The following is a 13,184-nucleotide window of genomic DNA, read 5'->3' on the forward strand; positions in this document are numbered from 1 at the left end:
TGTGTCTCTCCTACTCCTGTCTAATCACCCGTCTTTCTGCTCCACTTATATCTTTCTTATTCCCTGTCAGTAAATCAGTGTCTTTACCACGTCTCCTTCTGCTTCACACGTACCGCTTCTTTTGCGTCGCCTGCCTCCCTCATCCTCTTCCCACCACCCCCTGCTTCTACTCGTGGGTACTCCTACTGCTTGGCCAATGCGGTAGCCTTTTAGTCGTGACTGCTTGACCTAGATTGGGTGATTGGGTGGGAGCCAGTCTCACGAGGTCGCCTGGCCCCGGGGGCGCTGTACCACCCACCCATCCACTAGGCCGGAGTTCCCTTCCCCTCCTCCTCCTCCTCATCCCTCCCGCTGCCTACATCACGTAATGGTCTCGCGGATTCGATGCCTGCCTGCCTTGAGGCGGAGGAGAGAGAGAGAGAGAGAGAGAGAGAGAGAGAGAGAGAGAGAGAGAGAGAGAGAGAGAGAGAGAGAGAGAGAGAGAGAGATGCGACGGACCTATTACAGTGCCGACGATCTTTCGTTGTCTTGGGGAGATGGGGAGGTTAGTTCGTGGACGTCTTGGTACAGCGAAGTTGTCCAGTGAGGACTTGGGGAGGGTGTGGTGTGTGGTTGGAGTGTTGTGTGGTTGGAGTAGTGTTGCTTAGGTGTAGGCTGGAGTAGTGTTGCTTAGGTGTGGTTGGAGTAGTGTTGCTTCGGTGTGCTTACTTGTGTTGTGTGTGTGTGGGTTGACAAGGATGTTGTGGGTTGTATATCATGTTGGTTTATAGGACTGTAATGGGTTTGTAGTGAGGTATTTGTGGTGTGGGGTTGTTGTGTTGTATATGGATTGCGGATGTGCGAATTGCTATCTTCAGGTCATGTCCGACACTATACATAGGACGTCATGACAACAACATGTTAGATACTGGGATCGAACCCACGGACCTCAATACTCATGTAGAAGTTAAACCCTTTGCTTCAGTGATACACACCTTCTGATCACAGCCAGTGTGGTATGCCAGCCCCCACTTGACTATACGGTTCAACACGTCCGAATCTCCATCCACTGTATGACACGCTTTTATTTACTTACGCTGATGGGCTGATGGTATGGTGAAACATTTCCTTTATGAATGTGTGGCATACAACTGAGATGCGTGGACATGCACATTAAAGCAGAAGGCCCATAGCATGATCAAGCCGACTGCTTGGAAAGATAACATGTTCTTCGTTGATTTAACAGCTCATGATATTAGCATATCCCACTCGGGCTTGCAAGCGCATATGGGCACACCGGAGAACACATATCAACCGGGTTTTCACCCAGAGGGAACGGAGGAATTGGACAGATATGGTCTGAAGAAAGCGCTCTACAACGAGGCTAACACTAGCAGTCCCATTATGGAAACACCTTGAAGGCCATTTAAAAGGCCACAGACTGAACTACCGAATGCCACAGATATGAAACAAGGAGAAAAATATCTAAAAGTACTTCTTCAGCCTTGAAAGAAATACCATTTTACACAAGGGTCTTGAAATATTATGATGTACAAACTACTAAACATTAAAGAGAGATATTTTAAGAAACGAAAATAGGTCAGGTGTTATTTCTGTCACTACGACAGGCTGTTATTACAAAACTAGGTCGCAACAGGCCATTAAAACGGACGAGCCAATCAGAGAGGGACGACATCCTGTTCAGACGAGGTCGCTTCTTGCACGTGAGGGGTAGAGGGAGGGGAAAGTGGGAAGGAGAACGAAGTACTTTATAGATCAAGCGTTAGGTATGCAGACATGTATAGATGAGGATCGAACACTGTACCTCTGAGGGGGTTCGAAACCCTCTGGGGCATACGAGGGGGATAGAAAACGACTGAGTTGGGTATGCAGACATGTATAGAAGAGGATCGAACACTGTACCTCTGAGAGGGCTTCGAAACCCTGTGGGACATACGAGGGGGATAGAAAACGACTCTGGCGTCGTGGTTTAGGAGACTTTCACTCCCATGGGCATGTGAGGTCACCCTTAATGCAATTCAGGTCTCGTTTACGACCTTATAATCATTTCTGCTTCTTTTTTTTTTGATTCTCATCTGAGTCTTTGTTATGGATGAGGCAGACGTGCCATGCGTGATGGCACCTGACACCGTGTGTTGTGACACAGTCTTGCGACACCAGATGACACCATGTGTGACATCATCTGATACACCATCTGACACCATGTTTGACACTGTCTTGTGACAACATCTGCGACTCCATCTGTAACTCCATCTGACACCCTGTTTGAAAGCCTCTGTGACACAGAACCTGACACCATGTGTGACACCAACCTGACCTCATATGCGACACACCACGTTTGACACTTTCTGTAGCCTAATTTGCGAGATGCAGCTTCTCACATTATCTGTGTCACAATCTATGACACAGCCTATGATACAATGTGTGACTGACATCAATGAACCCAGCTAATGACCAATTCTGTGACCTCGTCTATGACACAGTTTCGTGACCTGTCTCTCTCAACTACCATGTAAGGTTTTCGTCAGCACTAGAACTATCAGCAATTAGCTTCAAGTCAGCTCTATATGTATGCCTTTCCAAGTGTTGTTTACAATGGCATTCTAATCACCCGGCAGCAGTGCTTGTTAACTGCTGTTTGTTGAGAACAGGGTCAGCGCAGTGAGAATCACTGTTAAGAACAGTTCCAGCATAAACATTGACCCTTGTGTCAGCCGTAGTTTGCGTGGCACTGTGAGGATAACACGACCATCAAATAATCTCACCAGTGACATCACTGTTGGTATGATGGTGCAGTGACATCACTGTTGATATAGTGGTGCAGTGACATCACTGTTGGTATAGTGGTGCAGTGACATCACTGTTGATATAGTGGTGCAGTTACATCACTGTTGATATAGTGGTGCAGTGACATCACTGTTGACATAGTGGTGCAGTGACATCACTGTTGGTATAATGGTGCAGTGACATCACTGTTGATATAGTGGTGCAGTGACATCACTGTTGATATAGTGGTGCAGTGACATCACTGTTGACTATGGTGGTGTGATGTGATGATAAAGGAGTATCGTCAGCATCTATCGACAGTGTCTATCAGCGACGTCAGCACCAGGTGTTGTCCTCATTGCTCTCACCAGACGTGGGAGATGATGTCAGAACCACATGTCGTCAGCAGCATCAGCACCAGGATTCGAAATGTCTGCTGGAAGAGGTTGGGGAAGAAAAGAAAGAGAGAGGGAGCTGTCAGCAGTTATATTATCAGAAGCGTCAGCATCTCTCCTGTGTGTGTGGGGGGGGAGACCCCCTCCCCCTCCAAAAGAAGAAAGAGCTGTCAGCATTTAGGTGTCGGGTGTGTGGTGGTGGGGAGGAGGCTGCTGACGGGGGAGAAAGAGAAGTGTCAGCATCTCCCGCAGGGTTAGCGACACAGACAGCGACAGCATCATGGTACGTGTGTGTGTGTGTGTGTGTGTCTGTGATATTACTGCTTCCGATTACAAGATTAGAGAATTCATGTGTGTTACGTGGAGAGAGAGAGAGAGAGAGAGAGAGAGAGAGAGAGAGAGAGAGAGAGAGAGAGAGAGAGAGAGAGAGAGAGTAATATGTTGCCACCGTCTCTGAGCCTTGTATATATACGTACAATGTCTTTACTCATATATATATATATATATATATATATATATATATATATATATATATATATATATATATATATATATATATATATATAGATATCTGGGAGTGGATCTGTCAGCGGATGGAACCATGGAAGCGGAAGTGGATCATAGGGTGGGGGAGGGGGCGAAAATTTTGGGAGCCTTGAAAAATGTGTGGAAGTCGAGAACACTATCTCGGAAAGCAAAAATGGGTATGTTTGAGGGAATAGTGGTTCCAACAATGTTGTATGGTTGCGAGGCGTGGGCTGTGGATAGAGATGTGCGCAGGAGGATGGATGTGCTGGAAATGAGATGTTTGAGGACAATGTGTGGTGTGAGGTGGTTTGATCGAGTAAGTAACGTAAGGGTAAGAGAGATGTGTGGAAATAAAAAGAGCGTGGTTGAGAGAGCAGAAGAGGGTGTTTTGAAATGGTTTGGGCACATGGAGAGAATGAGTGAGGAGAGATTGACCAAGAGGATATATGTGTCGGAGGTGGAGGGAACGAGGAGAAGAGGGAGACCAAATTGGAGGTGGAAAGATGGAGTGAAAAAGATTTTGTGTGATCGGGGCCTGAACATGCAGGAGGGTGAAAGGAGGGCAAGAAATAGAGTGAATTGGAGTCATGTGGTATACAGGGGTTGACGTGCTGTCAGTGGATTGAAGCAAGGCATGTGAAGCGTCTGGGGTAAACCATGGAAAGCTGTGTAGGTATGTGTATTTGCGTGTGTGGACGTGTGTATGTACATGTGTATGGGGGGGGGGGGGGGGGGGGTGGGGCCATTTCTTTCGTCTGTTTCCTTGCGCTACCTCGCAAACGCGGGAGACAGCGACAAAGTATAAAAAAAAAAAAAAAAAAAAAAAAAATATATATATATATATGTATATATATATTATATTCATTTTATTATACTTTGTCGCTGTCTCCCGCGTTAGCGACGATGCGCAAGGAAACAGACCAAAGAATGGCCCAACCCACCCACATGCACGTCCACACACGCACATACAGCATACATACCTATACATTTCAACGTATACATATATATACATACCCAGACATATACATATATACACATGCACATAATTCATACTTGCTACCTTTATTCATTCCCGTCGCCACCCGGCCACACATGAAATAACAACTCCCTACCCCGCACGCACGCGAGGTAGCGCTAGGAAAAGACAACAAAGGCCACATTCGTTCACACTCAGTCTCTAGCTGCCATGTAATAATGCACCGAAACCACGGCTCCCTTTCCAAATCCAGGCCCCACAAAACTTTCCATGGTATACCCCAGACGCTTCACATGCCCTGGTTCAATCCATTGACAGCACGTCGACCCCGGTATACCACATCGTTCCAATTCACTCTATTCCTTGCACGCCTTTCACACATACATATATATTGTTGACAAGATTTGTAAAATGATAAGTTTATGAACGCTCGTTGTATGTTTTGGACAATCACATGTTTACCAAATGGCGTCCTAGCTTCGTCTCTTCGATGTATATCAACGGACTGTTATATTTCTCTCTTGTGTCTCCCCTGATGATGTGATTATTACACGAAAGTGCACTTGGGAACTTTTCGTGTTTCATTTTCCCCGTGGACTCATAGGAATATCTTGATCACGCGCAAAATTGTGATCCTTTCCAATATATATATATATATATATACACACACACATACCTAAGCCAGCTGTGTGTGTGTGTGTGTGTGTGTGTGTGTGTGTGTGTGTGTGTGTGTGTGTGTGACTGGGGGGTAGAGAGCTGGCGTGGAGGGAGAGAGTCCAGACCTCAGGCACATCGTGCTGGCCCGTTACTGGCGGCCCCCGGGGGCTCCCGCCACCGTGGGAACACACACACACACACACACACACACACACACACACACACGAACGCAGGCACGCAGGCACGCACTCGTTCACTCACGAGAACGGACGCAAAGAAACACACTCGTGCGCTTTCGACAGAGACAAACACACACACTTTCGTCTGACACATATATACACTCACACACGCACATACATACATACATACATACATACATACATACATACATACATACACGAACAATGACACTCATGCAACTCCTAGAACGTAAATAAACTTTCTCATGCACCTCGATGCACGCAAAGACACTCACGTACGCACTCCAATGCACGCGAAACTATACACTCATCTTTCTCGAAGCACACAATACACACACACACACACACACACACACACACACACACACACACACACACACGCTATAAAAACTGCGAAACGAAATTACTACACAGAATCAGCTATGATTAACGAAGATATCTGTTACTTAACGCGAAATTCTCATTACGAATATTCCTTTAACAATCTTCATACGTGGGTGAGACTCACGTCATTACATGGGTACAGTGGGTAGTGCTAGGGGTGCTTAACCCCACGTAGATGCATTTAGCTACGTAAATAGGTCAACAGGTCGATGGTAGATGAATGTATAACAATGGTTGAGTGACGGGGTCGTGACGGTGTGTGAGTGAGTGTGGGTATGCGGGTGAAGTGTGAAAAGGTGAGTGAGTGAGGGAGGGGGAGGAGTGTTGGTAGGTAGGTGGGTGATAATGTGAACAGGGGAGTGAATGGGTAGGGGTGTGAGTGTGTGGGAATGCAGATGGTTTGGGGGAGAGGAGGAGGGGGTGATGGTGGGTGTCGTCCCTTCACTCTCTCTCTCTCTCTCTCTCTCTCTCTCTCTCTCTCTCTCTCTCTCTCTCTCTCTCTCTCTCTCTCTCATTACGGCGGGTACAAGGCTAACAACACTGCGCGGCGTGGGAGAAAGGCGGAGTCACACATGCTCATTTGCGACGTCCAGAGGGGACCCAGGTCACACTCTTCACTACGACCCCAGACGGCTCGCTTACGTGACTCCTACACCCACAAGCCATATGACCCTACACCCAAACGCTACACCTCTTTCTACACCCACATGCCAATCTACAGTTTATATTGGAATCTGACTTTTCACGTCACTTGCCTGTAGCTATGGTTTGCATCAGGACGATAATTCTATATCTATATACAATGGGTTTCACTTGTCATCTAGATCCTTTGGTCAATAGGAACTGTCTTAGAACCCTGTATACACGTGACTTGAGAGTTCATTTATATGTACAAAGTTGAAATTCATATATATATATATATATATATATATATATATATATATATATATATATATATATATATATATATATATATATATATATTGACCACAGAGGATTTATTTACTATCATAAGATCATGCAAAAGCCCTACAGTATATTTGTTAATATTTGTTCTTCTCTGCTGTTAAACTTTTCGTCTTCTCTTTACGTGCAGTTTTTAGCTGTGTTCTCAATTAGAATATATGTTCTTCTATTACCTCTTCTCTTCCCTTATCTATTCTCTATTCTCTCCTCCTTTCTTCTCTCTCTCTCCTATCACCTCTTCTCTTTCCCTCCCTCTTATTTTCCTTATCTCTTCACTACTTCCTCCTCTTCTCTCTCCTTACCTCTTCTTTCTCCCTACTTCTTTTCCTTCTTCTCTCTCCTTACCTCTTCCCTTTCCTTACCTCTTCTCTTTCCTTACCTCTTCTCTCTCCCTACTCCTCTCTCCTTACCTCTTCCCTTTCCTTACCTCTTCCCTTTCCTTACCTCTTGTCTTTCCTTACCTCTTCTCATTCCTTCCCTCTTCATCATCCTCACCACTTCTCCTCCTCCTCCTTCTCCTCCTCCTCCTCCTCCTCCTCCTCCTCCTCCTCCTCCTCCTCTCTCTCCCTCCCTCCCTACCTCCCCTGTTTCCCGTTACTTCCAGCTGTTCTTCGCCAGTCACCTCGATCTTCAGTGGTCGTCCACATCGACACCTCCATGTCAGCCCCCCAGGGCATAGTACTGGAGGTGTGGGTGAGGGGCGGAGGTAATCACATACACTCACGCAAGGCGTCGACACATACTACTGCGCACACACACACACACACACACACACACACACGCGCGCGCGCGCGCTCGCTGTTCCTTTACACCGTACTCTTTAAAAGGAGAAAAGCTTCGTTCCTGTTCATTCTACCCTTTGAACACTCTCATAGACCTCCTACAGGACGACCCCTCTATCGTTTTCGCAAGCCAGTCTGGTTTCCCGGGTCTACGCCTTCGACGACGTGAGTGGTCTATAGACACAGATCCTCGCCTACCCTCACTCCGGATTTCCTCCCTGCTGCGCCTTCGGCAGGCAGGTGTTCTATATTTCATCACACTTTCCACATACCTGCATAAAGTGTGATGGTATCTCTCTCCACACCCTTGCAGGGTAAACTACGAAAAGAAAACAAAAAAAAAAAAACATGATCTGGCTAACTAGAAGTGTCTGGACATGTGTGCCCACACATGCAGAAATAATGTTCTTTTCTACACCTGTGTTCAGAGACAACTTGCCTCTACCTTCTCTCTCTGTCTTTAAGAGCTTTGAGAAAGACTTGCCCTCAGACGACACGCTTTGGGGAAGAACCTCAAAGAACCCTTTCCCCTACTGAGCCTGGAGTTTGTATACCAACCTCGCGAACGCAAAGAAAAGACCAACTTCGTTCTCTGAGACCCCCCCCCCCTGAACCCCCAAACCCCCACAGCTGTTCTTTACCACAGCTAAACCTCCCTCCCCCCTAAACAACCCCACCCCCACCACCCCCCAACCAACCAACCACCCCTCCCACACCCACCTCAAGAAATTGTTTCTCTCTCTCTCTCTCTCTCTCTCTCTCTCTCTCTCTCTCTCTCTCTCTCTCTCTCTCTCTCTCTCTCTCTCTCTCTCTCTCTCTCTCTCTCTCTCTCGTGTGTAAGTAGTAATTACGTTAGTTCATGGCGCGGCAGCTGAAGACACGCATGTTCAAACGTCGTCATAACTACATAGTGCCTACGACGACCACGACCACCCCACTTCACCCGCCGTCTTCATTCCTAAGTGGATGGGAATGGGAATGAAGTGGCTCTGAGTCATGAGGAATGGTAGAAAATACGTCTTCGTTCCCAGGTGGATCTTCTTCAAGACCCGGGATAAGCTTTTGTTCCCCTCATTCACATGCTTTAGGAAGTCGACGAGCCGGAATATTTACGAGGGATCAGACGGAAGCAGGTAATTATGAAAGCCGGCCACCTCACCAGCAGTTCGATAACGTATTAAAAACTGGGCCCCTGGACCAGTGCTGTTTATGGCGGGTTGCAACAGACGAGGAGGAGGAGGAAGGAGGGAGGGAGGGAGGGTGTGGGGTGGGAATGGAAGTGTGCATGTGTGTTTGTGTGAGTGTGTGTGTGGGGAGGGAGGGGGGGGGACGTATGACACATAGTGGTGTGGGAGTGCAAGACACGTGTGTGGTTGTGTGTGTGTGTGTGTGTGTGTGTGTGTGTGTGTGTGTGTGTGTGTATAAGACGTGAGGGTGGGTGGGAGTGTATGCTTCATGTTAGTGTGTGTGTGTGTGTGTGTGTGTGTGTGTGTGTAGGAACGTATGACATGGTTACAGGTCATGACGGAATGCATGAGACTGTAAGATCCATGGAATGCCTATAAACGTATGATAAACTCTGGCAAGTGAACTGTATCTGGTGTATGCGCTAGGGTTGTGAGGCGAGGGAGAGTGGGTCAGGCATGTATGATACATACAGGCCTAACGGATCATACAACGTACATGACATGTATGTATGACACGAAAGAGTTTGAGGCCATGTCCTTTTGGAAGTGTTGTGAAACACGATACGTGCTGAGTGTGTGTGTGTGTGTGTGTGTGTGTGTGTGTGTGTGTGTGTGTGTGTGTAACACATATGGTTTGTATGTAAAATAGCACTTACAGATATTTGTGACTGTATCACATGATGATTGTGTAAATGTAAATGCATATGGGACTATGACGTGTATTATCGACGAGTGTAGGGAAGACTGTATTGTTTGAAACTATGTTACTTGAAATTGGGGGGTAATATAGGGTGTATATAGTTAATAAGTGGCTTTGTAGTATATGAAATTTTGAAAGTATATATATATATATATATATATATATGTGCATGCCACTCGTGTGGGAGGTTGTGATGAACAGGATGTGTCTCAACAAGTGGGTTGTATGAGAGCGTATGAATGTTGTATTTAGCATCGCCGCACGATAATGTACACAGTATATGGGAAAGGATTTTATGTGGTGTATGAATGTACTAGGTGACTTGTTGCAGTGTGTGGTGGTGCAGATGGCATGTGTGAGTGTGGTAGTCTATGACACAGAGAGGTGTAGCTGGACTGTATGACACCTGGGTGTGTATATGACACATGACACACCATGAGGTAGATATACGTGACACATGGAGGATTTGGATGAGAAGGTTATGGATAGGTGGCTCCATATTTCGTTTACTTTTTCTCTTTCTCTTCCCATCTTCCTCCCTTCCTCCAAAATTCCCTGTACGACCCTCGAACACGACGGTACGACCCTTAAAAACGACGATGCGACCCTTGAGCACGACGATCAGACTTTTTTTTCACTATATATGATGGCCTATCCTTTGACCTGACTCTTAACAATTAGCTCAAAAGCCAGGTTATCGCGCCTAAAGGTCTTACCATCAAGCTCAAGGGTCGTACCATCGTGCTCAAGGGTCGTACCATCGTGCTCAAAGGGTCGTACCGTCACGCTCAATGGTCGTACCTTCGTGCTCAAGGGTCGTACCGTCATGAACAAAGGTCGTACCGTCATAATCAAGGGTCATACTGTCGTGCTCAAGGGCCGTACCGTCATGGAGAAAGGTCGTACCGTCATAATCAAAGGTCATACCGCCGTGGACATAGGACCAGCCGATGGGCTTTGTTTAGCTCGCCAGCCATAACTATGACTAAGGTGTACAACTGTTGCTGCTGTCGGAAACACCAGTCTCCTCCCCAACACGCACACACACACACACACACACACACACACACACACATGTGCTACACGCCACCAGCGCACACCTGTGTAGCCCGCTACACTGTACAGGGATTTAGTGCATATCTTACGCATTTTACATAATTCCTACATCGACAGATAAGGATTTCAGACGTGGTTTTACTCATACGTTACGAAGCCGTGGCTATCATTTGAAAACCATGAATAATACAGGAGCAGATGTTCACTATCTTGTCATCTGGCCATAAAACTCCTTTGCTAATATGCCTGCAATATAGGAACGACAGCTGCTCAGATCTTATCCATCGCCATAAATGAAGAAATTGATAAATTCTATCTAGGTAACGCGTCTGAACTATAGCATTGCCTGTGCAAATCAGGCCCAAATTTCTTTCCTAAATGGGATGATGTATAAGAAATAAGTACGTGTATTTTCATGGAAGGCAGGTAGTGACTCATCCTAAGTGAGAGGTATGCCCCCCAAAAAAATATATGGCTTGAGGAATGAGATATTCAAGGAAATCCAAACCGATTTTTCAGTAGACGTGATAGATAAGATTTATGGACTGTAAACCAGTCGAACATCTTCGACTGTGTATATGTATATAATGTTATTCTATACATGTATATTATGACCTCCTTTCTCTAAGTATACAAAGACAGAGCATCTCTGTCATGATGTGGGTGAAGGGCAAAGAGCAGGCTTTCCTGCTGAACTGTTTAATAGCTGTTTAATAGCTGTTGTTACTGTTGAACTGTTCGGTAGCTATCCTTCCTGTTGAGCCGTTCAATAGTTATAGCCAGTTAGATCTACTATATGCTATGGGCTATAACAGAAACTCACATCTCAAAGGTTAAATATATTTCGTTAAGAAATATACTAAAATTCATCCTTTTTGCAGCGCCACCAACTTAGCATTTAGCAAAGCCTTTTCAATAGATCAGAATATTTGTACCTTTTTGAAATGAAATGTTGTTGAGAAAATTCCCTTTCCAACGAAAACATGAAATAAGTTATTATTTCTCTTTCTCTCCCCCAGGTGTGGCTTGGTGCTGTGCTTATCTTCTTGTTGCTGAGAAACAGAAAGTAAGACTATTGTTACCATATCACATCACTTGGGAAACAGAATCAGTTGGGTTCTTCTGTATCTTCAGTCAAAGTCTTACCTTAGTTATCCATTTGTGCATGTGTATGTATGCGTGGGTGTGTGTGTGTGTGTGTGTGTGTGTGTGTGTGTGTGTGTGTGTGTGTGTGTGTGTGTGTTTCTATATGTATGTTTATTTGTGTGTGACTACGTACGAGTGTAATGTGTATGTACGTTTTAGTGGAGTATGAATATGATATCCCATGTACACAAATGTACCTCATTCTCCTTTCAAATATACCCTCTAACCAGCTGAGGTATTGACCCAAGGGTATCCACCATTTTAACTGTAAATTATTATGTACATTTATCTATCATCAGTGACGCAATAACCTGACACCTTGAGCACAATGTGTTTTAGCAGGTTTATCTCCTTCTCATCTTAAATTTCCTAATGTCGTAGTCTGGGATACGATTTCTCATCGAAGCTACAAGGCCTTCAGGAAAAGAAATGAAGAGAAATGGATAACTTAGCTTGTAACAAAAAATGGGAAAACAGGCCACACCTCTTAGGAAAGACATTAGAAGTACATGGGTGTCAATTGGAAGGACAGATGAAGGGAAACCTTGTGGTCTATGACGAGGGTATGTATCTGTAAAACAGATAAAGGGAGAAAGAGTTCTAAAGTTAAGCCATGTAAGGAAAGAAACAGACGTCACTGTCAATCACAATTACTCCAATATAGTCTAAAGATCACCCCCTTTTGCATCATATGATACTACTATCTTACTGGGAAAGACCCAGGGTCTACATTTAACACTAGCAGACACTCGTGCAGATATACATTGCACTGGTCATTGATATAGATAAGAATATATCACTTTACTCACCAAACCCCTGGTTTCAAAAGAACTCTTTTCCTTTAAAGGTTTAATACCTTGTGTCTCGAACACTATAGCACTCACTATTGATGATTATGATAAAAGATTATAATTCTATCGAACGCGATGTAAACGGCAAATGATATTTCGAAACTTTAGTTGTATGAGAATTATTCCCCATAATTATTCGTGAAATGAATAATCTTCGGTGTATCTGTATCTAAAAATAAGTAAAATCCCTCTCTCTCTCTCTCTCTCTCTCTCTCTCTCTCTCTCTCTCTCTCTCTCTCTCTCTCTCTCTCTCTCTCTCCCCCAGATATTTTCGATGCATTATCGTAAACTAAAAGGGGGGGATAGGGGGATGATTTGAGAGTTAATTTTTCGGACAGTATTTAAATCTTCAATATTCAATTAGCCAGAATAGGTGTGTGATCCTTGGTTTAAACCATTATCTCTTTTATCTTTTTTTTAACCCGATCATCTATTGCATGTTTCATTCCCGTATGATTATTAACTACTTCACCAAACGCAGAGTGTAAGACCCTTTTTTTTTTTTTCCACGAGGTATAATTGAATGTTTGCTGTAACTGTGAATGGCTTTTGAAAAATAAAATGAAAACAATTGCATGTAATCGCTTCAT

The 13,184-nt window shown here is 44.8% G+C and overlaps 1 protein-coding gene across 2 annotated transcripts in view; it reads left to right on the forward strand.

The window, feature by feature from the left end:
• Positions 1 to 13,184, forward strand: part of LOC139767252 (LIM/homeobox protein Lhx1-like) — a 202,272-nt gene that overhangs the window by 80,220 nt on the left and 108,868 nt on the right. The window lies entirely within an intron of this gene.

This window comes from Panulirus ornatus, chromosome 59, assembly GCF_036320965.1.
Source record: "Panulirus ornatus isolate Po-2019 chromosome 59, ASM3632096v1, whole genome shotgun sequence".
Classification (NCBI taxonomy): domain Eukaryota; kingdom Metazoa; phylum Arthropoda; class Malacostraca; order Decapoda; family Palinuridae; genus Panulirus; species Panulirus ornatus.